Here is a 26640-nt window from a genome sequence, read left to right on the forward strand (position 1 = left end):
GTGATGTCTCTTTGATCCTTTCTTTATTGAGCTGTGTTTTGTCCTCCTCAGATGACGAATCCATGATTTCTCTTCTCTTTGAGAGTACAAAACATTTCATTTTTAGCCCCCACCGATGACTGCTCAATGTTACATCTCTGTAAATGCCCTTGTAATAGATTTTTTGTCATTTCATTTTTTTATTAATAAAAAACATATTGGTCATTACAAAGAATTAATAACTTGCTTGGATATGATGAGGCAAAACATGTGGTCAAGTAGTGGTCATTAATGGTACTTTATGGGAGTGGGTCCCACCCAGCTGGGACCATGGACGCACTTTTATTAGCAGATGGCTCATCTCTTTGCATTCCCACTCTGTAATACCACCATTCTTAGTCTAGTGAGCACCACCCCTTAAAGAAAAGCTTAACACCGAAATCAGCAGTGGTTAGTTCCACTTATTCACAAGATGTCTTAGACATACGTTCAAGAGCATCAACTTTAAAGGTAATGGTAGTGGAAAAAACAACAGGAACACAATGCGATACATTGACACTTAGGGCCTCGTGGAGGTGTAGCGGTTTTTCAGCCAAGACACTTTGGTCGAGTCTGGTTGCTATGATACAGAACGTCTGGTGGAGAAACATGTCAGCGCAAGATGAAGTACTTGCTTTGGATGACGGGAAAGGTGAAGCACATAGGGAGAAAGGACGGATCCGACGGTCTGTGTGAAACATATATTAATATATACCAGTATATGAACAGATTTGTCCTCCATTGTTGTTGTTCAGCAGTTGTACATGTAAGATTTGACAGTTTGTCTTTATGGTATTTGTCATCCTCCGCTGTGATTGAACGGCTCCAGTGGCAATGATGAGCACAGCGCTTTTACACAAAGTTGTACTGTATTTTTTTCAACTGTCAGTGCTCTAAAAAAAAAAAAAAAAAAAAAAAAAAAAAAAACAGCATTAGAAAGACACTCAGTGCCTTGTTGTGCTGCAGGTGCCTATAGCACAGTGAAAATACATGGTGATCTCACTGCAAAGCATTCAAAAAGTATGCTGTACAGACAAAATGCTTTGGTGGATATGGCCCCTAAAGATGCTACCAGTGTCAAGGATTGATGTTCCTCTCATCCAGTGGGTTATCTTTACAGTTTGGTGTCTGATATGCACTTTTTTGGGAACCTACACCTGCCTAAACTAATGCAAACCTAAGTATGGTGAAGTCTCCTCTTAAAAGTTATTTTGGGAGGCAACAGCAAACATATTTTGTCATTTAGTTTGAAGAGCCTTATGGCCACTGTGCACATGCACAACTTCACCAACTGGAAAAACCTTTTCTGTACAATAAAACTAACATTTTTATCATCTTGCATATGCACTGTATTTGGCTCCTCATATTTAAGATCTCCATCAATTAAGCTCCGACTGGCATAAAACAGTAGCTATCTAAATCATCTGACTGAGGCGGTCACTTGTTGGACCAAAATAGGATACAATGGCTTTCATTTAGTAAGTGCATTGGTCTTCTGTGATGATTCTGTGCTGTTTCTGATGGAAAACTGCATATCTGAAGCTCTATTAATAAATATTTCATATATTAACATCAGTCAAATTACAGTATCCCATGTAAAGGAAGCCACAGCTGTTAAGTCTTCTTTGAATGGAGCTACAATGAGATACTGTAACTCCACAACAACACTTAAAAAAAAGGTTCATACCTCTGCAGCTGTGCAATTGTCCAATAGGCAGATAGTGTATAATCTTGTGGTTGCAGCTTAACATTTAAAGATTTAGCACTAAAGTAACTGTCTTGTTCGATTCACATAAATGAGCCAATATTTATCCCTCCCTGATTTAATAGAACTGAGTGATGAATGGGACCCCTCTCCATTTTTAATACCCTCAATTCAACAACACAATCGAAAAGGCTCCAGCACTGCAGATAGTGCACTCTCTTCAAAGCAATGAAAGAGGGAAGCAATAATTACAGAAGAGAGGTGAGGGAGATAAAAGTCATGGCATAGAGGAAGATATTGTTATTGCGTGGCACTTTATTTCACCCCTCTTCTTCTCTTTGTCAGCAAGACGGGAAAAACGATACCATACATTTGAGGAGGATTAGTAAAATTGGTCGCACTGCGTACTACATGTGCACTGAGGATACAATTATGTGCTTGATCTTGATGAGACAGCTGTGTGGAGGTGCTGCACTGTATTATATGACACAAACTGGTATTTGGTGCTATTATAGGTATAATCAGGGACAGAACAAGCTGATTCCCCTCACAGTGGATGAATGGGGTTTGATTACAGAGGAGCCATTACCAGGCTTAAGTACATGAGCTAAATAATAGGTGTCCCAGGGCGTTGTTAGAGAGAAGAGTGAGGGAGAGCAAGATGCACAGATGTGTGTGTGTATATGTATGTGCGTGTGTTTATATGCTCCACTGATGTTTTGGCTGTTGAATAATTCAGAATGGAAGCTCAACTGTGGTAAATGAAATTCTGTACACATTACTCGCTGATGTATGTACAAGAAAGGGGAATTGGTGGTTTACACATGCCATCATGGCTTTTGGATAGACGCTGTTTAATTAGGCTGAGAAATACACTGCCTGGCCAAAAAAAAAGTCGCCACCTGGATTTAACTAAGCAAATAGGTACGAGCCTCCTATTGGATAATTATTGCATGGGCGATTATCTTTCAGCTGGCAACAAGTTATTTAACCCCAACTGGTGCAATGAGTTGCTTCTCATTTCCTAAACAACCATGTCGAAAGACACATCCCGTGGTCGTGGAAAAGATGTTAGTCTGTTTGAGAAGGGTCAAATCATTGGCATGCATCAAGCAGAGAAAACATCTAAGGAGATTGCAGAAACTACTAAAATTGGGTTAAGAACTGTCCAACGCATTATTAAAAACTGGAAGGATAGTGGGGACCCATCGTCTTCGAGGAAGAAATGTGGCCGGAAAAAAAAAAATCCTCAATGATCGTGATCGGCGATCACTTAAACGTTTGGTGAGATCAAATCAAAGAAAAACAACAGTAGAACTCAGGGCTATGTTTAATAGTGAAAGTAAGAGCATTTCCACACGCACAATGCGAAGGGAACTCAAGGGATTGGGACTGAACAGCTGTGTAGCCTTAAGAAAACCACTAATCAGTGAGGCTAACTGGAAAAAAAAGCTTCAATTTGCTAGGGAGCATAAAGATTGGACTCTGGAGCAATGGAAGGTCATGTGGTCTGATGAGTCCAGATTTACCCTGTTCCAGAGTGATGGGCGCATCAGGGTAAGAAGAGAGGCAGATGAAGTGATGCACCCATCATGCCTAGTGCCTACTGTACAAGCCTGTGGGGGCAGTGTTATGATCTGGGGTTGCTGCAGTTGGTCAGGTCTAGGTTCAGCAACAGTATGTGCTCAAAGAATGAGGTCAGCTGACTACCTGAATAACTGAATGACCAGGTTATTCCATCAATGGATTTTTTCTTCCCTGATGGCACGGGCATATTCCAAGATGACAATGCCAGGATTCATCGGGCTCAAATTGTGAAAGACTGGTTCAGGGAGCATGAGACATCATTTTCACACATGGATTGGCCACCACAGAGTCCAGACCTTAACCCCATTGAGAATCTTTGGGATGTGCTGGAGAAGGCTTTGCGCAGCGGTCAGACTCTACCATCATCAATGCAAGATCTTGGTGAAAAATTAATGTAACACTGGATGGAAATAAATCTTGTGACATTGCAGAAGCTTATCGAAACAATGCCACAGCGAATGCGTGCCGTAATCAAAGCTAAAGGCGGTCCAACGAAATATTAGAGTGTATGACCTTTTTTTTTGGCCAGGCAGTGTACAAGGCCTTAAAAGGAATACTTTGACATTTTTGGAAATATGCTTATTAGCTTTCTCGCTGAGTCAAATGAGAGGATCAAAACCCTCTCATATCTGTCCGTTATATATAGCAGCTAGTTAGCTAATCTTACAGTAGCTTAGCAATAAGACTGGAAACAGAAAGAAGCAAGTAGCCTGCCTCAGTCAGAAATAATAATGAATTCAATACTTCTAAAGTAAACTAATTAAAACATTATAAGTCGTTTGTTTATTCCACACAACAACCACAGAGTAAAAAATGACAATGGAGTTTATGGAGTTTCCACTGGTTGCCTGGTAACTGCTCTCAGCAAATAAATACTCTGGCACATAACCGCCTATAAAAGGTCAAAACAAATAATGTATAACATTTTAATTAGTGAGCTTTAGAGGCTCTTTTACATGGATTTTGTTACCTTTGGGCAGAGCCAGTCTCACGGTTTTCCTGTTTTCCAGTCTTTGAGCTAAGTGAAGCCAATCTGTGGGCTATAGCCTTATCTTTAAAAGACAGATGAGAGTGACATCTGTGTTATTAGATTCTAATGAGTTCATCCTTTGAGTCGTGAGACTGACGCAAGGTTACAATGACATTTGAAACTTTGACTAGCAAAATCTAATCAGGTCATCGTTGAGTCCAAGTAGGTGTTTGTACCAAATTTAAGGAAATTCCCCCAAGGTGCTCTTGATATATCATGTTCACAAGAATGAGAAGAACGCAAAAACAAAGAGACATTGACCTTCAACCACCAAATTCTAATCAGATCAACCTTGTGGACGTTTGTGCCAAATTTGAAGAAATTCTCTCACAGCGTTGATGAAATATCGCATTCACGAGAGTGAGACGGACCAGGTCATAGTGACCTTGACCTTGTATGGACAACACCACACTGGAGAATGTGGACTACTTCCCCTACCTTGGCAGCCTTCTCTCCTCCAGAGCTGACATAGACTCTGAAGTTAACCATCGTCTGAGCTGTGCCAGTGGAGCATATGCCAGACTCCGGACCAGAGTCTTTGACGACCAAGACCTGAGGGCCCAAACAAAGGTCCTGGTTTGCAAAGCCGTGATCCTCTCCACCCTGCTGTATGGAGCTGAAACTTGGACCACATACAGTATACACCTTAAAGGGCTGGAACAATTCCACCAAAGAGCCTTACGTAAAATCCTAAGAACCAACTGGGAGGACAGATGTACCAACATCAGCATCCTGGAAGAAACAAACCAAGCAACACCAACTGCAATGGACAGGCCACGTCATTCGCATGCCAAGCAATCGTCTACCAAAGCAGATTCTGTACTCCCAGTTAAAGGAAGGACAGCAGGCCCCTGGTGGGCCAAAGACGCACCCTTAAAAAGTTCAACATCACATCAGCCAACTGGGAGGACCTTGCTCTGCACAGGCACAACTGGAGGAAGGCAGTGCAAGGGGGGGCAGCACAGTACGAATCTGGACCATCAAGGACAGAAAGAAAAAGGCTCCACCACCACCTCTACTTTCCCTTGCCCACACTGCACCAAGATATGTGGATCACCGATCGGCCTCTACAGCCATCTGAAGACCTACAAGTAGACAACCCTATGAAGAGGACAGTCATACTCACTTTGAGTGACCGCCGATGATGATGATGATGGACAGATGGACAACCCACAAACACTGGCACCAAATCCACCTTAGCAACAATTGACAGTTCCGCAACTTGATATTGATAACTCCTCAGTTTCCCCCTCCCCACAGGTTAAGAGTCTGGGTGTCATCCCCGGCAGCACTCTATCATCCCAAACTCACATCAATAATGTCACTCGGTCTGCCTACTTCCATCTTCTGCCTCCAGCCCGACCCTCACACCTCACAGTACTGCCAGTCTTGTTCACACCCTGGTTACATCCCGTATAGATTACTGTTACTCCCTCCTTTTTTATCTCCCTCTCAAGTCCAGAACTGCTGCTCGCATTATCACCAGAGCCCCCTCCATCTATCACATCACTCTTGCCCTTCAGTACAACTCCCATCCGCCTAGCCACACACATCCACTATTTACACAGAATTTCATTCACTGTAAACTTTCTTTGCTTAACATTTATTTATGTTATTTAAATATTTGTTTATTTTATCTTACTTCATTCCTTAACTCATTGACTTTTTAATCTGCTGTCATTTTCGCCATCATTGCCTGTAAGGTGACCCTAAGTGTCGTGAAAGGCGTCAATAAATAAAATGTATAATTATTATTAACTTATTAGCTTATTGACTGACGATCAGAATTTCATGACTTGAGACTTGATTGACATACAGTACGGACTCAACTTGCTTATAACTTGCTTGAGATTTGAAGGTTAGGACTTGAGACTGGTGACTTACACGTGTGACTTGCTCCCACGTCTGCAGTATAGCAATAAAACCTACGACAACAGCCTTATTATATAATAGCTGCAGTGTGATAAACAGACTTGCCTTTAATATTTTAATGCCCAGCAGTGCATGTGCAATCAGATTCTGAACCACAACTACAGCAGCATTTTGAGTTTTACTTTTGCAGTATAACACAAGAGGACAACACAGATCCTTCATCAATACTCCATCAATATTCCATATGCTTTTGGGGTGCATTGGTTGAGTCAAAGAAATGCAATGTGATTATAACTTGAGAGCACATTGGAGATACATTCACACAAGGCCTTGCTAAAGTGATGGGTTCATTAAGTGTTAACATAGCTGCTGAAAACTAGGCTGAAGTTTGCAAATGCAGTTTTGAGCACCTAAATATGATTCACTTCCTTTCACATCGTGTCCTTGACTCCCAATAATAATAATAATCCAAAAACAACAAAGCGGCAGACACAGAGTGTCTCTCCATTTGTAGTCCCTGACATGTGTGTCCCCTGTGAACGCTGTTAAAAATCAATTTTCATGCTTGTTTCCCAAAACTCTACTTAACCTTGGGAGCTGGTCCATGAAACAGTCTGTGGTCTGTGTGTGTGTGTGTGTGTGTGTGTGTGTGTGTGTACGTGTGCCGCAGAGGTTGTGCTCCATGACTGACTATCAGAGATGTCAGTGATTTTCTTGGCACTGCTGTTTGGCCTGCAGCTGCAACATTTAAATCATCAGATGGGCTCGGCAGGACTCTGACCTGACTCGGAATACATTTTAGGATAACGTAAAGGCTAACCCTGTCTGAGCTCTGCTACTCAATATCATCAATTTTTTATTTATCTTGAGAAACTGCGAGATTTGAACTTCTTGAGGCTGCATATCAGCTGACGAATGACTGCTCAGGCTTTCTTATCAAGCAAGAGTAATGTTATTGTGCCACCATGTGGACAGTGATCTACACCACACTGAGTGATGTGAAAATACATAAGACTACCTTAAGAATACAGGATGTAAGTGACATTAGAGTCATTTTTATGTCTGTGGTTAAGTATATTTTAAAGCTTATATTTTGATGGATGCAGACGAGGTTAGATTGACATGTTGATCTTGAGTATTACCAGGTGACTTTTATTATTTATTTTATTAATATATTATTTATTTATTTCAAATTAGTTGCACACCTATTTTTTGCCTATGTGTGTTATTCAATATTATTATTTTATTTTATTAATTTATCACATTGCTCTAATGAGCTGGGAGGGGGTGGTAGTGGGGTAAAAAGGTTAATATTTATGTTTAAAAAGAAAAACATGAATCTGTGCCACTGTATCATCATATTTGAAAATTGCTGAATAAAATTAAGTTACAAAAAAACCTTATATATTAATTCTTCTCAAGGATCTTTAAAAAGTATATATTTAAAAAGAGGAAATAAACAATTTGACACTCTGACTTCTGGCCTTCAACTTTACATTAATTATTTTAGTGGGTCTACTATATTGTAAATTTAATCAAATTACTGAGGAAAAAAAAAACAGGTTTAATTTAATCTTAATTTAACCTCGACATAATGAAGTGTAAAGCAGCTTTGTCTAAATGGAAGATTTGAAAAATTAAATGCACTTTTAGGAATCTGCAGCACTTTAAATGTGAAATGACATTTAGGACTTTCACTTTTTATGTTTCTTTTGTTTAATGTTTCATGCTTTTAAAATATTGTGTCTTTGCTGATGCACAGAAAGTCCTTTGAAGGATACTAAAGACTTTACTGTACACATGAAGCATTAATGAAGATTAGCAACACGGCTTTAGCACATTACCACATTAGATCCTGTGGTATGTTACCTCAGGCAGATTGGCTTCGCATGTTGAATGTTCTTTTTTCCAATGTCATACAGCGGAAATGAATTACAATAGCCTGAGGAAAAATGCATGGACTCACTTCAGAGAACAGGTGCATCTTTACAACCATTAAGGTACCTGCTAACAGTGCAGGATTGCATCTATCCAATATGCTCACTAATTACACCTGATTCTAGTTTTTATTGGTCTATAATTAATCTGGCTCTACAGTCAGAGGAAAGGAAATTACTTTGGAGGGCTTTACTGAGCCATGACCCCGGGGACTCACCCTGTTTTATCTTTGGACTGCACGAGTATGCAGATCGGAAGGTGGAGACCAAATCAATTTCTCCGCGTTGGCTCATTAGCTGGGGGCCCTTGGGTGAGCCTGGCTCCGTAGTGATGCCCTTGGTGAAACAAAGCCAAGTCACTTGCAGAGTGGTTTGTGGAGCCAGGAAGTTAGAGGCTGTGAAATGCATACACGTGGCATTAGGAAACACCATATTGACAGACACTTTGCTGTTATACAGTGTTTAGCTAGAGCAATGGTGGCAGTGGGCTTTGAAGGTTGATATTATTTAACACAAACTGTTAGTGGACATTCATATTGATGTACACAAAACCCTGATTATCTTTTCACATCCACATTTAAACAACAATTTCCCAACCAGTTACATCAATCAACAAAACAATTTGGTGGATAATGACACAGACATGAGAAATATCCCCATGACAGCAGGGCATTTATCCAGTTCTCACTGTGACATACGGCATAACATTAATGTGGGTAAACTTGTGTCTTGTGATCCAATAAACAGCTTCCTTTTATAATCCGTTTGGCTGCAGAATGTTAACAGGTCTGCCAGTTCAACACCAACAGAATGCACTGAATTTGAGCAGGATTATGGCTTTTGTTGTTTGGATTATCTGAATCTAATTACCTTGCAGAGGAGCTTAACTGACTCTGCAGCCTATCTGCCTGATTGCTCAGCTGTTGAATGCTGGGGAAATTGATAATTTATGGACCAAACAGACCAGCTAAACATTTATTATTTACGGAAATGAACTTCTGATTTAATAAAAGTTGAAGTCACAGACAGATGAGTGTTCGCTGCTGTGAATCTGCAGTATACATCTATTGTAAGGAACATAAAATGGTTGCTCTCTGTCAAAATTCACCAATATCAAGGAGCCTATGTTGTGAAAAGTCTGGGGACATTACAAAAAATCAACACTGGCTTTCCAAGCTACTTAAACCACCTCTCATCTCCAGCTGCAGCTGTCACAAACCTCAGTAAATCTAAACAGCCTCATCGTCACTACTGTAAGAATACACGTTTGTGCCTGTGAGTAGGAAATGTAATTAACAACAGTATTTCCAAATACTATACGGCACATTAAAGCATGTTTAATGAGGTTTAACTGGGTAAATCAACAGCTGGCAACAGGCAGACAATAATAACTAGACTACAGACCATCTTGCGATGGGATCACACCAACTGCAACACCAGTTCGCAGTTAAATGTGGACCAGAGGTGTAAAGTGGGGGGATCCGGTGGCTCCTTCCCTACTTCCTACACTCTTACTTCCAGTGCCCTTGTTCACTATGATTTCAACCACACACCTGTAAAGTGTTGTGAGTGCACCGTGCACAGCATAGCACCTGGCATAGCACTCAAAAAAGCTTCTGTGGTAGGTACCACAATAAAAAGTGTCCTCAAATTCCGTCAAACAATACCAGCCCCGCTGTCACGACCCATAACAAACAGATCTAGGGCAGGCAGGTAGTTATTAAACAGCAACACACTACAGGTGAGAACGCATATTATGATTATTGAGCATAATATTAACGGAATTTGGGCATGGTGGCTGATCAGTCCAGGTCTAAAGTCTTGGCACTGAGGCCCCATGTCTTAGTTCACGTTCAATGCCATGAAGCTGTGATGCTCTGAAGCTCAATACAACTCATATGTTTGTTTGGGCAAATAAACAGTGAACTGGGAGGGATTTGGGGAATTTAATCAGGGAGATTACTTTTTAACTTTGTGACAAAAAATCTTGAAGTACAGTTTCTGGAAGACTTGCCCCCTGCTGGTTATCTAGCGACATAGTTCATTTATGCTGTGGGACTCATCTGATTATCATTGTACTCAACACACATTCTGTTCTGACATCCTGATAATCATAAAAGCTCCAATTTACAGTTACAGACAAGTGTGTTATGTTGGAGAAACAGCAGCTGAAACCATTATCTTTTCTCCCTAAACGATTCACTAAAATTCCTATCGTCTATATAACGAAATAACTAGGCCTGCCTGACAGTTGCAGGGATAAACTTTATGTAAAGAGTAACATCTATTTTATGGCTGCAACTTACTGACACTTATTTCATTAAGATTAATGAGTTGATTATTAATAGATTAGTGATTTTGAGCCTATAAATTGTCAGACAATAGTGATACATACACATCAAAGCCAGCCAGAGACCATGTCATCAAATTACAGCTGAATATTTTTAAACTAAAATTATTCAGTTTACTCTTGCATAATACAAAGAAAAAAATCGTCACAAATAAGATGCTCAAGGTCAGAAAATGTTCGGCATTTTTGCTTTGAAAATATCACTTAAAAGTATCATTTATCATCAAAATGTTTGCCTTTTTTTCAATTGATTGGGCCAATAAATCAACCGCATCAGTTTACTTACAAATGTTTTATAATATGAATTTAATTCTTTTTTTAAGATGATTTTTTGGCTTTTGCTTTTATTGGACAGGGTGGATTGGGCATGTGTGTGTGTGTCTCGAAACCAGGACTGCTTCTGGCAATGACATCACCTTTGTACATGGGACGCCCGCTCTATATGGTATATAGAGCGGGCGTATATAGAGCTAGTGGGCGCCTTCTTTTTCTACTTCAAATAGTTAAATAGGCTCTGGGAAAAGCAAAGTACTTGAGTGATGGCAGCAATAAATAATATTTGGATGAGCAAACGGAAGAACTAAGACTCTTATTAACACCTGATTCTACCTGCATTTGCATGATCAGATCGTTCTCTGCAGCAGCATATGAATAGTCTGTAATATGTTACAACAACCAGGCCCAGCAGATGGACTATTTGTTGTAAGTGGGGAGCTAAATCTCCCACGTGAAATATTAAATGGTAGCTGAAAGAAAAAGCCCATGGTAAAGCAACTGTCTCCTCAGTGACATGATGAAATATTTGCGGGAGTTCAAACAGCATTTTATTTTTAAGTCTTCCATGTTCTCACTGCAAGTGAAAGTGTTTTCCCAAGCTTCCCAGCAGGTTTCAGAGCATTGAAGAAGACTTGAGGCCCAACACAGCTCTCTATGCAAATGAGCACCAGTAAGATGAGTAGCACAGAACTCTTCCACTCTAAACATGTGCTAACCCAAATGTGCTGTGAAAAAAACCGGCACCGACTTGGGTGAAAAATAAAACCCTGCTTCGCCTCACATTTTCATTCAAGTAAAACATTTTAATGAGAATGTAGGCAATCCAACAGCTTTCGTCCCTCTCTCTATTGTCAACAATCACCCATTTAATAGTTTTGCTTGCCAAAATAGACCACGGTGGGGGAGCCTGTTTCTTAAACCCAGCCGGCTTTGATCTTAGCTGTGTTTGTGGATTATCAGAGGGAGCTGCTGCATAAGATTTCGCAGGGATAAAAGAAAAGATCAATTCCTTGACTGAGGCTTGGATCTGCCCCATTTACCAGTCGCAGCTTTGACAGAGTCCTCATTAGTACCGTTACACACACACACACACACACACACACACACACACACTGGAGCCACTGTCACAGCACCCATGTAGGGCACCGTGACAGAGAAGAAAGTGCTTCGGAATCAGCCGCAGAGCTCAAACTGACACAATTCAATAATTTAAACCACTCAGGCCCCGTATCACACACAGTGTAATTAGACATGTACGTTTCCCTCTGTGGCACATGAAGTATATACAGCACATGCAAGCATCTCACAGGAGGGGTCACAGCAAAGCCCGAGGAAGCCACAAGGGGTAGACAGACTTATAGTTAAAGATTAAAATGTTGGTCATTGCATGGTGGATCTTCCTGCCATTATTTCCTTCAGCTAACTCTGTAAAACTGGATTTAACTTCATACTTTCTGCATCCATTGAGGTTGTGCGTGTGGTAATGTGTGCACTGCCACTGTCCATCCAATCCGCCATCCACAAAATGTGGTGACTCATGACACTGGGATACAAAAATCTATTTCTAGGCCAGCTCTCAGCAGATCCTCAGCTAGCCCTTTCAGCCTCGCTGTATACTCTCATTGCAGTGTGAAAGAGGATCCTGTAAATCCCTGACAGTGTGGGGCTCCCTCGACTTCGTCTGATGCAGGATGTGCGTCACCTCAGCCAGGTCCACTGCCATCAGCATGGGCCATGTGTTACCTGCGAGCTGCGACTGAATTTCCTGCTAACAAAAGAATTACGAGCTCTGAATGAGGTGTAACAAGCTCAATAAAAGAGGTGCTGACAGTAATGACAACACGAAGATTTCTAACCATGGCGCCATCGTTGCACACTGTGACACGAGCTTCCTGGGGACTGCTGGTTAGAGAAGCAATAAAAAAAAACCTCCCAGCCTGCCAGACAAGTCAGAATGCACAATACATACCTATCTGCCTGCATACATTGGGATAACTCTTACAATCTGGACGAAATCATCCTAATTTTATCAACAAAATAGTCAATATTATTTTTTGAATTTCCTTTAAGTACAGTCACATATTCAGTTCCAACACCAATATGTTAGGAATTAAATGCCAATTTGCCACCACTGTCGCATCATAACACTGTGTTAGTATGTGTAAATTAACTCTGGTAAAACTCCCCTCCAGCTTACCAGTGGCCAGACCTCCCTGCTTATCTCTCAACTCAAATCTACATCATCCAGCAGATTTTTCCTGGCTCTAGTGCTGCTGCTCAAACTGCAGACTATACTTTCATATGACCGCCACCATCGACACAAAGAGTTTTAGAAGCTGACTGAGAGAAAGACCCGCCCCACTCCCTCAACCTCAGATCAAACGGTAAAACTAAGCAGTGCTGATGAAATATGAACCAAGATTCTGTCACTGTGTTGCCTATTTCTCACCTAAAATGTCTCCAGAAACATATTTTAGTGCAGTGTTTGTCTGAAATATGAGAATTTCTTAACAAGTGGGCACCATTCTCTCTCTCTCATGTCCTGTTAGTGCATGTCACTAACTCGGCTTCTTCTCCGGAGCCTTTGTGCTCCACTGTCTGGCACGTTAACTTCTATCACAGCGGTGCCTGGACAGTGTGACGTGTGTGGTTGTGCTGCTGCCGTGGTCCTGCCAGATGCCTCCTGCTGATTCTGTTATTATTATTATTAGTCATACTTCTACTGTTATTATACACATATGATTATTGTCACATATGTATACTATCAGATATTAATACATACTTTAAACATATTGTATCACAATAGCCAGAATTATAAGTATAATATTATTACTTTCATTAATGTTGTTGTAAGCTACTGTCATTACCGTCTGTCCTGCATCTCTCTCTGTCCCTGTCTCTCCTTCTGTCTCACTGTGTCATACGGATTACTGTTAATTTATCATGTTGATTGTTCTGTACGACATCTGTTGCACGTCTGTCCGTCCTGGAAGAGGGATCCCTCCTCAGTTGCTCTTCCTGAGGTTTCTACTGTTTTTTTCCCCCGTTAAAGGTTTTTTTGGGGGAGTTTTTCCTTATCCGCTGTGAGGGTCCAAAGGACAGAGGGATGCCATATGCTGTAAAGTCCTGTGAGGCAAATTGTGATTTGTGATATTGGGCTTTATAAATAAAATTGATTGATTGATTGATTGATTGACTATATTGTTTCTTTTATTGTAAAAGCTGAGGTTGAAAAAACTGTAAAACCAAGAAGTGCTTATCACTTATGAACACAATATGAACCAAGATTCTGTAACTGTGCTGCCTATTTCTCGTCTACAATGTTTTCGGAAACATATTCTAGCTTATTGTTTTACTATAATTCAGTAAGGCCGAGTACCAGCTAGCCGCCATATTATATGCTGCCGCAACAAGGCCAAATTTGTTGTGCGTTCCAATACCCATACTGGCATACTATGTAGTATGTCAGAAAAAGATTTAGTATGTCCCAATACATAGTATGTCAAATGCAGTATGCCAAAAATACCAGGATGTTCTACTACATCCAGTTCGATTTTGCAGAATGAAAGCCAGCATGCTTTTCTGGCTATTCTGACCCACGATCCTCTGCGCAGCAGACGATTCGTCGTATCAACTGTCAGTAGTTGCAATGATAAATTACAGCACATTCAGGTGACTGATGACTAGTGGATTAGTAGAAATAGGAGTACTGATCATTTAACTGAATCAAGTAATCAGAAATATAACCAACAACGAAGGGGCGCAAGTATTAAATACCAATGACAGAGAAATGTATAGGCTCTGTACTTCTACTACTGTGAATATAATATCCTAGAATGTACAATGTATGAAGTGTACATACTTTTCAAGAGCAGCTGCAGTACCTGCTAAAAGTAAAAAGAAAAAGTATGCAATTCAGAAGGCACCCTCGCATAACATCACCCACCAGTGGAAGCTTTATTGGTCTGGTGTGGCACAATGTATTCTAGTGTAGGTTTTCATCCTCTTGAGCAAAAGTTATGCCACAGCCCTTTTCCTCTGTTTTCTCTGGTTAGGTAGCACCATTTCAAAGGTATTTGCGTCTTTCCACTGCATAGACAGCCCAGTTTTATGAAAAGACCTTTACAGCAGTGAAATGTGCCTTTAAAAGTAGCACTCTAAAACAAGGTTAACTGTTAACTGGAAAAAAAAGTTATTCTATTCTCCAGAATCTCTTCAGCTGTTTTATTAGTCCTCCCTTTTCATCTGTCAAACCAAACAGGTATGACATCATGGTTGGCAGCAGTGGCTGTTAATTCTGGTGATTGGAAATGAGTAGGTGAAGTAAAGAAAACATCCATTCCCATCCATTTGGTGTAATGCCAGCCTAGAAGAAATGTTACAGGCTGGACCAGATGAATTCTTTATTAGTGCTTCCCTAAGAGCAATTTAATCAACTGGTAGTAAAATTCCCGCTGACCGAACCTTTACAGTATGCACCAAAAGAGCAGAGCACAAGTCATGGGTTTTCTAAATTACACCCACGCAAGAAGTTGCGTCAACACAAACTTACATAACACGAGTCTTGTAAGTTGTCACAGCATTATTTGATATATGAATCCCATCATTTGGTCAATTACGTACTTGCAGGCAGCGCAAAAAAACTGATTCAGAGATGAATAATGTCAGAGATTTATAAATAGCCCACAGCAAGAAACTGAGGCAGTGTAGCCCAAAAAACTGTCAGGACAGCGGTGACACTTTTACCGTGTTATACTGCAACAGAAAAAGCCAGATGGGCTGGCACTGAAATTACATAAAACCTCAATTTACATTCACCTGAGACACAACTATGCACTATTCAGTGGAGATGACAGTGTCCATCAGCTCATAATTTCACAGGCAAGTGATGTCACCCACTCTTTCTCTGGAGGGGGAGGTTTAGCATCACGCTACTGGAGACCATTAACATTATACGCCTGCAATATGCAACATTAAAATGCAGCATGAGGCCCAAAATATGCCAGTGTGAAGACATGCTTTGTACTATGTCCAGCAGTCACTAAGGACAATGATCAGTGATTGTTTGGACCAAAGACACACACACAAACACGCACACACACATTCAATTTCTTTGTCTTGTAACATGATTCCTCTGTGATTAAAGCAACAACACTAAAGCAGCTCCTTAAGCCAAAAAGCACCCTTGGGAATTTAAACCCACAGTGGGTGTATGTCTTAAAAAATTTGGCATATTTCAACACTTTTGGTTTAATATGATCACAATGCAGAACAAACTTATTTTCTTCAGCCCAGAAGCTCTCTTTAGAAGCCACATCATTAGACAGATGCCCCTTAGTGCTCTAACACCATCACTGAGCTGTGTAATCTGGCGCTGACACAGTTGGCATGCATCATTTCTACCCAGAGAATCACAAGATAGATTTGTGACATTGCAGGGGCTGATAACTGCTCAACAGAGGAAAAGATGGATGCCTAATCACCGTACCACTGTGGCTGCTAACAGCCAGTTTTCATATTAGACAAAGCCCCAATTAGATCCAAACTGTCCCAGGTGACAGCTCCCATAGCAACAGGCAGGGATGTCTGCAGTTTCACAGCAATCTCTCATACCACAGGCGTGTCGTAGCATCTTGCCACAGTCAAGTTCCTTAAACCTTAACTAAAGCCTACAATTCATGGGACTTTCCATCAGCCGGATGGATGAACAATTACACTATTCCAAAAACACACACGACACTATGGTTAAAAATACTTGTGCTAATAGTGCACTACTTTGATGTTTAGTAGATAAGAAAGTACCCATTTAGTAGATGCATTAACAGAAAAATGGAAAACTTTGTCAAAGCACTAATGTTGACACTGTTTTCCCAAAGATTCTTTTATACTATACTACTGTCAATTAACACCAGACAAACATTGTCCTCATACTTGCATGTGTCCTTTAAGTTGGCATAAATGGAGCCAACAGATGGCACTAAAGCTCGAGTCAAAAGTTTCAGACAGCAACAAATGAGGCGACGGTGGAGGAGGTTGTAATCATTTTAATTTTAATTTAATTCTAATTTAATTTCAATTTAATTTCAATGGAGGAAGCCTTGAAGACGGTGGTGGTCTGTGGGGGCAATAAATACAGTGCAACATGTGAATTGAAAATTCTTCTAATTATAATAATACCGATTAACTCTATTCTACCATTTTTTTACATGTCTTCGTCATCTCCTACAGCCGGCTTATTGTGCACAAAACCAAATTGAATGAATACAGAGTTCAGACAAATGGCTCCATCTGTGTCTGTATATATATCTAATGCTGAGCACAAGAGAGCCCTAAGTCAGTCTAAGAGTAGAAAGAGGGTAAAATTAGGGCGTGAAAATTACAGCTTTTCTAAAAATAACAGCGCAGTACAAGCATACACGAAAGTCTATGTTTAGGCTATATCTCTTTAGCCTTGAGTTTACAGTAGCAATATGATATGGATATTTCATGCTGCACAGGTTTAACAGGCTTAAATCTAAAAAGAAAAGAATCAAAATACATCTTTTTCTACAGAAGACATTTTGACTTGTGTTTCTCTTGATAGCAAGAGAAGCACAGGTGAAATAAATGTAGTCAACGATGGCTCAGTTCCATCAATAGCCCCAGTAAGCCATGACAGTAAGTTTGTACAATACCAAAACCCCGGAACCAGCTAACCTAGGGGTGTTTTCACACTTGGTCCTTAAGTTCCCTAAATGGATTCAGAGTGGTGACTCAACATTTTTGTGCCTATGTGAACACTCCAAGAGAACTCAGACCTGGTCTGAGCTCTTGTGCGGGTCACTTAACCTGTACGTTGTAAACACAAAGCGCTCCAGGTTCATTTAGGTCGTTGCCAGTGTATTTAGCCCTCTAGATCACATGCTGTTGCATTGGGACGCTTGAAAAAACAGACAGAACCACGTTGGCCTGTAACTCTTGCAAGGACGCAGGACAAGGAGTAGTTTGGTCCATGGAAGGTACTGCACATCTTCAGATGTGGAATGTAGAATACATCAAACGGCAACAGTCGATAGCACAGAAATACAAAGGGTTTCCTCCAATTATAAGTTAATTTGACAGAGAGGGGCTTCATGACTGCACTGCAGTGCCACATCAAAGTAATCACAACACTATGTCAATATTAGTGTGAACAGAAAGACGTCTGAGGCCCCATCAGAGCTGAAATTGACCAGAAAAAGAACTGAGTCCTCTTTCAAATGAACTGACAATGTGAACACAAAAATAAGTCCCTTTTCTGATGGTCCACTTTTTGGTGCACTTTAAGAGGACTGAGTTTGGCTTATTTAAAAAGGACTACATGTGAAAAGACCCCAGGTACAACTGTGCCAACATGTTCTGTAAGAAATGTCTATCTGCCACCATTAATTCGCACACTTTACAATCAGTAAAAACTGTCATCAAAAGAAACAGCTGGTCAAGAAAAACTTTTTCTTCAGTAGACCAGTTACTATTTTAAGTGAGTTAAATGTGTTTATGTATGGGTTAATAAAACTAATTCACTAACTGTTGTACTGTTCATGCAAGAGCTGGTTCTAATACTTGTCTACAATAAATGGAAAAACAAAGGATTTGTATAACGATTATTTGCGCTTAGACACATTTTTCAATAGGAAACTGTGGACTAAAAAGTGTGAAAGCGTGAAGTTAATTAGCTGACAGCCACTGCACAGCATAAACAAAGACTTGCCTAACTTAGACACAACCAACACACACACACAGCAGCACCATAAGCACACATTTGTAGTGCAATAATCACTCTCCTTGCTCTGTTTTGGTCTCCAACAACTCCAGAGAAAATATATCTTGGTCTTTCACTTGCTAAATTGCTAAACTAACTTTGTTTGTTTGTTTGTTTGCTGCTGGGCAGGTAGTATAGTTTGTTTATCAGAGTTTGTTTGGCTACTTCGTTTCTGCCTTTCTCCACGGTGTCACTGCAACATATCTGACATCCACAAACAGCAAGGACGAGGAGTGAATTTGCACCCTGAGTGGATTATTTTGGTTTATTTTTCATTACACTGCACTTTAAGGTAAGGATGGCTGCAGCTGTATTTCTCGACACCCACATTTAATCCTTTCAGCATCACACTCAATAATCGCCTTGTGCATTCATAACTTTCTCTCCTCGCTGGAAACTTAAACCCCTCAATCGTGCGGCTGTACAGAAATCTTACTTGTGTCGCTTTCTGTCACTGCAGGGAGAAGTTGACTTCCCACGCTGGTGGTGTCCATGCTGGAAGGGGCGGAAGGCGATGCTCCTGCACGGCCCGTCCTCTGCTGGCTCCTCCAGCCTGAACTGAGGGATCAGATGCCCAAAGGCCATGTCGCCTGCACTAGGTGTGTTGATTAAGTTTAACTTGCTGTTCTCTCCTCTATCTGTGACGCACTGCAGGCTGCATTACTATGAACCTGTAGCTGGAGCGTCTCTGAGTCTGCTCTGCAGGCTGCAAGGCGAAGTGGAGCTGTCTTTTATTCGAAGTGTAGTCAGGGGACATGCAGGTGTCCTCCAGAGGGTTTCCAGCTCACTGCTATGTCACTCACTTAGTGCTTCACTAATCATAATGGTTTTGACTATAAAAATATTCTATCACAGGCGTCAGTGTCCTCATTATGCCTCTCTACCTGTATTTGAGATTAAAGGGCAAGATGGGATACAGAAGCACATGGTTCACCTCCTTATAACTTTAATAGGCTGACTGACCTGAAAGTAGTCACGGTTATGGTTATGATTATTATAATTCAAGTGTTACACACGAGCTTTAGAGATTCATTAAAGGAGCAGAGTGTAGGATTTAGTGACATCTAGTGGTGAAGATTGCAGATTACAACAGAAGCAGCTAAGCCTAAACTTGAAGCCACTGAGGGGCCGTGCTCGCCTGTCCAAACCAACCACTGCTCATCAGGTGAAAACAAAGAGTCCACTTCTTCTTCTTTGATGCGTGATTTATTTATCACCGCTCTCGTCTTCAATAAAAAACCTGCAAACATCCATGAATCTGTGTCCAAATTTTCAGCATTACATTGAGATGCGTACAACTTACTTAGCATGGCATGGCGTTGCGAACAAAAAACTATGTGTGCTCCCCCGTCTAGCAACACCTGTCCCTCAATGAATGGTTACTACTTATATTGACAGACAGCCATGACAACACAGTGACCCCTAGAGGACAAATTAGCAACCTACGCATATTTTACACCATGGATGGCTCCTATGACAACTATAGGCTATAAATAATGGACTTAACTACCATGACGTCACCCAATGGTTGAAGCCTTGAGTTTGCCATTTCTGCCATCACCATTTTGTTTTTTTGGAGCCAAAATTTACCATATTTTGCCAAGAGGTTGGAGTTGTGAAAGAGCAAGGGTTGGATCTGATTTAGTAGCCAAGGTCACAATTGGCAGGCAGCCCGTCACTCAAATGGCCCTGCCTTTAAATATGTTTAACTTTCGGCCTTAATTAAATATACACATGAAAGTTATAAAACCAATTTACCTCCTGTACAGTTGACATGAGTGTTAAAATTAGCTATAGAGAGTTTATTTCTGCTCTAAAGTCAGGCATTTTGGGAAAAAAGTGTCTGTGGGGATTGACTCTGTTTTGGAGGCAGTCTCAAGTGGCCGATCAGTGAGCTGCAGTTTTTGGCACTTGTGCATTGGCTTCATTTTTCAGCCTCGGAATTTGCCGTTTGATTACAGGGTGCTGAAACTTCTCCCATGTGCCAAGTGTGAACTCCCAGTTAGGATTCCTTCGGTGATTATTGTTCATGAGGTTATTTATAGGGAAACAAATTATCCACAGAGGTCTCTTGCTCTTCTAAACAAATAACCCCAGTGATTTAAACTGGTAGAAACACTAAATAAAGCAGTTTCACATTAAAATCCCTATCTAGAGCCAGTGTTTGGTTTGTCTGTTCTGGGCTAGAAACATGGTGGTGCATTGTGGCTGTTTTGTTTGTTGTCACCCAGAAATAAATAGTCCTTGTTTAGTTCACATCAAGAACTTTAATTTGCGAACTGGGCAGATCATGCATCCTCATACATGTTGTTTTTCCTGAGTTAATAGTGCTCTTCTTCCTACTGCCATAACACTACTTTTTAGTCTAATAGGAACCGCCCCTGACATCTAGTGGCTAGGAGGTGTAATAACATCTAGTCCACACAGTGGCGATCTTCTCAGACAAGAACTTGCTCCCGAGGTAGATACAAAAGGCTCATTTTAAGGTAACACAAACATGCAGATTGTTATTTTCAGGTGATAATTCACTAAAGAAAACAGACTTATTATATTCAATTTCTGCCAATATATCCCCCGAAACCAACACATAGGACCTTTAAGTGTCTTTCAATGATCAGTCCTCATACCAAGTGTGTCGAAGTCACATCTGGCTTCTAGGATATGACTGTTAAATCTTGTGTCAGTGTTTTTTATTTAGCCTTCTACTTTCTGGTGATATAGTGGGCGAGAAATCTAAAAACTTGGATGCAACAGGGTCAATTTTTGTTTTTTATACTCCTTATCAAATTGGTTGTATTGTATGGCATAAAACCACCAATACTGGTTTCTGTGGTGAGATCAAGTTGTTCCCCAGCTTTGCCTGCAGCTACAGTTTGGACTCTATTAGTCTGCAACCTTTTGTTTTGATGGCCAGTGTGGTTATCAGCAGCTGTGGTTACCCTGAATATTCTTATTGTCTCCTGTATGCCGTGTCCAGAGTGGAATTGTGATGTTAAAAATGTTTTTGAAATGATGCAAGCTGCATTAATACATGCTCAGCATATTTAGATGCCCACCCTGTAAGTCAAGAGAAAATGGTGTGTTATACCACAGCTTAAATTCTGAAGGTGAAATCCTCAGCTGACTGCTTCTCCTCTTCAGAGCACAGAATTATGGATCTCCTTTGTCTAATTTAGCCCACAGTTAATTTTACTTGCTCGCTCCATTAAAAGATACTGTATCATTAATTGCCTCATTTTTCAATTAGATGGACTAATAGCTTTCAGAATTAAGATTCTAGTTTACTTAATTGATATTCATGCATCTTGCTTTCCCTGCTCAACAAAGACAATCAAATACTTTAATTATTGAATATTAAGAAACCTTGTTGGCTGTGTATCTTGAAGCTAGCGGGCATTTTCTTTTTGACACGGCACCAGAAACAGGTGATTTATCCTGCACTGGCTTAAGCTGTATAAGAAACACATCACAGCTCCAGTTCAGAAACAGTTTTTTCTCAGCTATAAAGGCCAGAGAATCACAATGTAAATTAATGCTCACATTTATCAGGGATGTCATAAGTGCATTAATCATAATCACGCCTGTCAGATCGAACAGTATCAGGTAGTTAGTTCACAATTTAGCCTCTCCACAAATGGATAATTTCCCCGCAGCCCATCTATATGCAAAGACAACTCAAGTTTTTAAAGTGGAATAGCAGCAGCGGCCGAGTGTCAAAAATAGCATGCTATTAACCTCTCTATCTAAATTTATGGCAGCTCTATAATTAGTGTAGTTGTCAGAGAGTGAAATATGCTGCAGATGTGGGTCACAGTGCAGTGTTCATTACCCAGAGATAATCAGTGCAAAGACACACAGAGCTCTGGTGGAAGTACACAGTGTTATTCAAACAATTCGACAATAGTGACGCCAATTTATTTCCGTCGGTGGAGTGCTGAAAAACTGCTTTCACACCATTCATTTTCAACTGTCAGAGATAATAGGTGATTAACTTTCAGATGAATGAAACACATAGATACAAGTTTTATTTTATTTATTAAGATGGGAACTGCAACGTGTAGACAGCAACAGTCTACACCTCTGCTGCACTCCTATTCATCATTATGTGGTGTTGCACTCGGTGCACACGTCAGGTTCCACCAGAGGGAGCTTTAAGCAAAGCCACTCATGTACAGTACCTGCACACAATGAGACCTACTAACAATATTACTATTATGTTCCTCCATTGTGCCATATAGGACGACTGTGCACGGTGGATTGCTACATAAATAGATGGCTTTTCTTTTATAATTCACTAACAAACAATGTTCATGGTTTAAATTAGGTTAGACTTGTCTGTGGGGAGCCAGGAAATGAGATCTGGTGATTAGTGATAAGGTCAATGTCCAAAGAAAGAGGAAATATAATCCAGGCCTCACAATCTTAAATAAGAAAAAAACATAGTCCTGCTCCTGAGACTACACAGTCATGTTCCAAAAATTGCCAGCCGCTCCCCTTTTCCTTTATATAGGTTACACATGAGGATTCAGATTAGTTACTCTCAACTGATGATGTATGATGTGTGACTTATGATTTCTCTCATCTCATTAAGAGCCTATCAGCATCGCAGATAACACGAGAGCTATCCCCAATCAACACCAGGGGGTGCAATTATATAAGTGACTTCAATTATGAAGGCCTCGTGTGGCAATCTCCAAGTATTTACTGCAGATTATAGAGGGAGACCAAGAGCAAAACACGATTTCCTATTAATTAGGCTGCAAAGCTCGCTCAGAGCAAAAAAAAAAAAAAAAAAAAAACCTTATCTGTGTGATGACATGTTTTTAACACTTTTGTGTTTGGGTTAATTAGGGTGTAAGTGTCCGTGTTAATCCATAATTGTGACACATCATGCTATTAGATGATATGCAACATCAGTGATGTGGCCTAGAGAGGCTGAAAAAATCGGCAAATTGTGAAAATTAAACATTATCTGTAACACTTTGAATCACCATCTTGATGGTCGAAACTGTACCCAAATGACATCAATGCACTAAATGCATTCATAGGTGTGTGTGTGTGTGTGTGTGTGTGTGTGTGTGTGTGTTTGCATCCCAGTGAGATGGGTTTATGACAGTGTCATCACACATGGCTAATCATGTGGAACAATGGGCACAGAAATGTGATCCGGCCTTGAAAATCCGATTTTGTTTAATATGCATGCTGTGTTTTGAAAAGATGTAAATTTAGCAAGCAGTCAGCAGCCGACTCCTCAGCAAACAGATGTCAGAGAACGCGTCGGTAATTGCATTATCCACGATGGCTCGTTCATGTGCATTAACTCAGAGCGTTATTTCCACTTGTTCAACCCACTTTCGGGACGACTTGTCATACCTTTTGTGTGCATCCTTGGAGCGGAGATAAAGTCACACCCTGTCTCTTTAACCAGGGCTGACACGGCCCCTCCATCTTGGCAGCTCGATAGATTGTCAACATAAGAAGAACTTTTAAGAGGGAGGAGATAAATGTCAGTCAATAAGTGGCTGACAGGTCAATAGATATCGCTGACCTTGTTGCCATGGGGGCAAATGTCACGTTGAAAGGCTGGAGATCGAGAGAGACCGCTGAGGAGGATGAAGAAGGAGCCCCCTGCCCCAATGGCTCTGTCCTCAGCCACTTTAAGACCTCAGATCTTGATGGGCTTAGTTATACAGCTGTATAGAAGGGGACGTCCATATCTGTTTTAAATACCTCTAAGGCCCATAACAGTGTTGTTGTGTGTTTAAGACATGGATGTATTATTTGCAGGGCACTGGGGAGCACTTCATCCCAGCACTTTATAAGAAAAGGAAAAAAAAGCAGACCTCATGCTTTTTTCTAATGAAGTGCTCCACGTGGGTTATTGTTTCTAAGACAACGATATCTTGACATTGGCTCGGAACAGACGGTTGACTACACAGTTAACAACAAGCTACCACACATATGGTGATAAAATCACACACAACATTCTGTCTCCGGCCGATCTGCTCCCACAAATGGGCTTTTCGATCTGTGTTTGATACTTGTGTCATACAGCTCAGGACAGACAGTAGCTTAAGGAGCGACAGTGACATCACCAGATTCTATGTTTTCCTTTGAGACTTTTCCTTTTATGGACTTTGAATCCAATGCTAGTCAAGCTAGGTAGACTCAAGATTCACTAACGCTATTGAGGTTTGAAATTTAGATGAAAAGAGCCAGGCAGTAGAGGTATGACACACATTTCAGTTGATGAAATGTTAAAACACTTTTTTATTTGGTGCATGGGCTGCACACTTTTACAACTGGAGAATGTAATAATTACTTTAGGCCTACAACAGTGGTAAATACAAATTAAAATGTTAATAAATAACTAATTTATTTCCATATAGCAGTAACATTTTTGTCAAGGCCACTGGGAGCCACTGGAGATGGGCTAAAGAGCTGCATGTGGCTCTGGAGCTGCAGGTTGCCTACCCCTGCCCTAAGAGAATGTAGTGGTGCCCCACTCATTTGAATTAAAGTGCTTACCAGGTACGTCTGCAAAAAAGCTTTTCTGAAGCTTCTGCATTTTTTTAGCCTGTGGATAGTGTCTTCATATGCATCTTCATTACTTTTTTTTTTCAATATTTCTTGGGGCATTTTAGCCTTCAATTGATAGGACAGACAAGTGTGAAAGGGGGAGAGAGAGAGTGACATGCAGCAAAGGGCCACAGGCTGGAGTGAAACCCCGGCCGCTGCAGCAACAGCCTTGTACATGGGGCGCCTGCTCTATCCACTAAGCCACCGACGCCCCAGCATCTTCATTACTTTTAAATGAATATAAAAGAAATGTAGAGTAGCCTAATTAATACAAATTACTGGTAAGTGTTTTAACACTACTACAAGTCTTCAGCCTCTGTATTCAGGTAAGTGGGGCTTTGAGCTCTGTCATTGTAAGCATAACAATGCTAACAAACTGATGTTTAGCAGCAGGCACATGCACAGATAGAGCCCAGGTGGTGCTCAAGTACTTGTCCTTTTGCCCTCTGACTAGATAAGTGCCCTTTTGCAAGACATGTTTCTTTTCTTTTTTTTTAAAAAAAGATTATTTTTGTTGGCTTTTTTGCCTTTTTAATGACAGGACAGAAGGTGAAATGGGGAGACAGAGAGAGAGTGGGGACTGACATGCAGCAAAGGGCTGCGAGCCGGATTTGAACCCGCAGCTGCTGCAGTGAGGCGATGCCTCTGTAACATGGGGTGCCGGCACTATCCACTATGCTACCGATGCCCCAAGACATATTTCTTTTAATCATTTTACATTTAGTTAGCATCAGTTCTCAGTTCAAAGTGTGTTGTGTGCCCAATAACTGCATTTGACTCTAGCCCCTGCCCCTCTCTCTTTAACATCCTCTGTCAGAGCCACCACAGTTAACAAACACAAATCACACCCAGTATTGGTTTGCCCTGACCTGCCTTCATGGACAGCCAGGTAACGACAGTGATTGCCCTGAGCTTTGGCATTGTTTGTCACGGTTGGGAAATGAATCCACTCTGAAAACATCCGAATACAGCCAGGCTAATTTAAGCAATAACCCACCATTGAGCTTAACAAGTAGGCTAGTCTGCCGTAAAACCACAGTCTCCCTTCAATTCTGTGGCAAAGTTTAACAGCTGCTTGTGACGAGCACAGACAGACGCCAAACTGCTTTTCCATTTCCACATGTCTTTATGAGCCAAAACTCAACTTGAAATATTGTTTACATCTCCCATACAGCAGCTTTGATAATTAATTCAAACAAATCTGACATGCATTTTGATGCTGCACGAACATGCAAAGAGCGCAAAGGAGCCCTAAGCTGCAACTGCTGTGTGTGTGTGTGTGTGTGTGTGTTCTCTAGGATTATTTGATTAAAGCTCATTCAGAAGATACTTATAAGAAATAGTATATGACAATTTATAAAGGAAAGAGGAGGAGAAGACAATGAGAAGAGGACGCTTTAAGTCTGATTGTTGTAATTGAACTCAGGCCTATTTGTAGTTTGGAGGGTAGATTGGTATATTGATTATTCTATTTATTTAGAGAACAGCGTTTTTAATTTTGTGTAA

This window comes from Epinephelus lanceolatus, chromosome 4 (genome assembly GCF_041903045.1).
Source record: "Epinephelus lanceolatus isolate andai-2023 chromosome 4, ASM4190304v1, whole genome shotgun sequence".
Classification (NCBI taxonomy): Eukaryota; Metazoa; Chordata; class Actinopteri; order Perciformes; family Serranidae; genus Epinephelus; species Epinephelus lanceolatus.